The sequence below is a fragment of the Aegilops tauschii genome, chromosome 7 (assembly GCF_002575655.3).
Source record: "Aegilops tauschii subsp. strangulata cultivar AL8/78 chromosome 7, Aet v6.0, whole genome shotgun sequence".
Classification (NCBI taxonomy): domain Eukaryota; kingdom Viridiplantae; phylum Streptophyta; class Magnoliopsida; order Poales; family Poaceae; genus Aegilops; species Aegilops tauschii.
Window position 1 is genome coordinate 87037609 of NC_053041.3, and position 2974 is coordinate 87040582.

At 41.0% G+C, this 2974-nt stretch overlaps 1 non-coding gene across 1 annotated transcript; it reads right to left on the minus strand.

The window, feature by feature from the left end:
- Positions 1-791: 791 nt before the first annotated feature.
- Positions 792-864, minus strand: TRNAA-AGC (transfer RNA alanine (anticodon AGC)). Its single transcript has one exon. It is a non-coding gene; the product is annotated as a tRNA-Ala (tRNA).
- Between the last annotated feature and the right edge of the window lie 2110 nt (positions 865-2974).

Below are 2974 nucleotides of genomic sequence, written 5' to 3' on the forward strand. Positions count from 1 at the left end.
AGTTCATCAGCCTAGGCTAGTTTCGCTGCATGATTCTTTTCACCAGTACCCACATTAGAGGCAAAAGCTCGCCCTCCCTATGTTAGAATCCTGGCTCCGTCCCTGCTTGGAGACAATCTTCAGAACATGGAACCAAAAACTACAGAGTTTCTGAATGTAGCAAGATTTATCCAAGTTGTTGCCTACCCCTTATGTTTTTGAACATAAAAAGATTAGCTGCCATATGGATAATAATGTAACAAGTGAGTCATAAGTAAATAGCATTGCGGTCACACGACTTGTTTGATAGGTGCGCTTTAGTCACACCACTCTCAAATACAGTGGGTCACATAACTTGAGTTCGAGGTGCACATCATTCACAACTGAATGTACCCATTATTTTCCTTTTCACAACTAGCCCCCTGAAATATTTTTTATGGGTTTTCTTTGAAAGAAAAACACGACGGACGCGCACAAGGTATTCAACGAAATGTAAACGTACGACAACAGGTCCAGCGGGGAGCAGCATCGCGACCGCTTTGAGCTGCAGCGCGGCGACTTCGGAGTCAAGTGGCTGCCAGTGAGGATGGCATGGACCTCACTTGCGAGCGCCGGGCAGCCTCGTCTACCAATGAAGAACGCTGAACGCCGACCCTGCTGCCGTGTTGGACGTGCAGCCACCGCGCAGGATGGTGAAATCTGATGGCAGCAGCGGATCACGGACAGGTTATTCACCATGGTCGGCATTGCACATGCACACACACGATATATGCCGCCGCTCCGCCCAAGACAAAAAGTTAAAAATTAAAAATTGGAGAAGTGGGGTATCGATCCCCATACCTCTCGCATGCTAAGCGAGCGCTCTACCATCTGAGCTACATCCCCATCGACGCTCAAAGCAAATCCGTCTTTTATTTCAATGCAAAACATTCGAGAACAAAGCAGAAACCCAAAGTAAGTATTTGTTTTCTTGACGCAGAAAAAAACTGAGTATACACGAACAAACCACAAGATACAATGGGCTGGAATGCAGAAAACAAACTGAGTATACACGAACAAGCCAGCATTGTGTGCATCGCATGTCCGGTGGACAGTAATTAAGCTGCTGACTCGTTTGGAACGAGCATCCATCCACTCTAGGCTGAGTGTTGCACGGTAACCCAGTCATTGTTTTTCTTTTTCTTTTGCGAAGAACCCAGTCATTGTTGATATTTGGGATTCCAGGGTCCCGAAAAATGTAATGATCTTCGGGTGGCTGTTCTATCTTGATCGTCTCAACGCAAGGAAAGACTTGCACAAGAAAAACATTCTAGACACGGATGCTTGCCTAAGATGCCCTCACACGGTGGAGGACCGTGCACATCTCTTTTTCTCGTGTCCGGCAGCTCACAGGATTTAGCGGGCAATCGGTATCCATTCTCTTTTCAAGCCGATTGGAGATCTCTTGCGCACAACACTATCGGAGCCACGCTGCCCAGGGGTAGCTCCTTCATGTTCCTTCTAATTCTCTGAAAGATTTGGGATGCAAGGAACAAGAAAGTCTTTCAAAGCCTTGAGATCGATGCAAGTAGTTATGTTAAAACTATTCTAGATGACTTCATTGTTTGGACCCATCGGCTTATGTCCGAAACTCTCAAGGGCCACGCCGGCCTGTGACATGAGTTTCTCTCCTCTCTAAACCCGCGAACTCTTAACACTTGATAACTTTTGAAATATATTCAGGCAGGGAGCTTTCCCCTGGTGACCATTTCAAAAAAAAAACAATCAGACATCTGCTTATACTCGCCATTTTTGCTGGTCTTTTCGTGTCTTTTTTTGCCCATTGCTTTGTCTATTCTATTTCCTTGAGAAATGTCAGTTATAAGATGTCCCTAAGGGTGTCTTTTCAAAAAAAGAAGAAGAAAAATAGCCATCGTGACTCAGTACATTCTCATGTAATTCAGTTTTCTCTCCTTCACTGATGTTAATTTAACCCAACTTAACCAGTTAAAGTGAGTACTAGACCCTTGTATTGTATTTTGGGTTTAATTCGACCGTATATTTGATTTGCAAAATATCGGTATGTCATAAAATTATATTACTGACTTGTATTGGCATGAAGTTTACAGCGATACCACTCTTTCTGCATATAACTTATACTACCTCCGTCCTGGTTTATTGGCCCCCTTTGTTTTTTGTGCCAAATTTTGACTAAAGATTTAACTAAAAAAATGTTAATGCATGTCACAAAAAATTATATCGTTGAATTTTGAACATAGTTTCCAGTGATATTTTTTTTAAGATATGCATTAACATTTTGTTAGTTAAATCTATGGTCAAAATTTGACACAAAATACGATGGGGACCAATCAGGACAAACCATGACGGAGGTAGTATGTTACTACGGAAATGTATAGTCAATTTTGGCTCAAATTATGAGGGGGTCTAATAAACCCAAACGGAGGAAGTAATAATACTCCCTCGTTTTTATTTACTCCGCATATTAGAGTTGACTGAAGTCAAACTTTGTAAAGTTTGACCAAATTTATAGAAATGAATATAAATATTTAGCATAGCAAATCTATATGATGTGGAAGTACATTCAACCACGAATCAAATGATATTGATTTGTTATTATATATGTTAATATTTTTGTCTATAAACTTTGTCAAAGTTTGTAAAGCTTGACTTTAACCAAAAACTAATATGCGGAGTAAATAAAAACAGAGGGAGTACTACAATTTGTAAGATGTCTGACTTGTCATAAATGAAGTCAGCTTTGTAAGATCTCAACTTCTCATAAATGAAGTCAACTCGTAAGATGTCAATGCAGATCTCAGCTTCCAACTTCGTGCACTTTTTAGCTAGCTACCCGGATCTGCACTCCATCTATATATTCAGTACGTACAAGATAGTACAAGTTATACCCACGATTCAAATCTTCAGTGCCTACAAATAGCGTCGTACTATGTGCACTAGTAAGACATCGCATTTCATCTGCGTACACAGTCCTCTT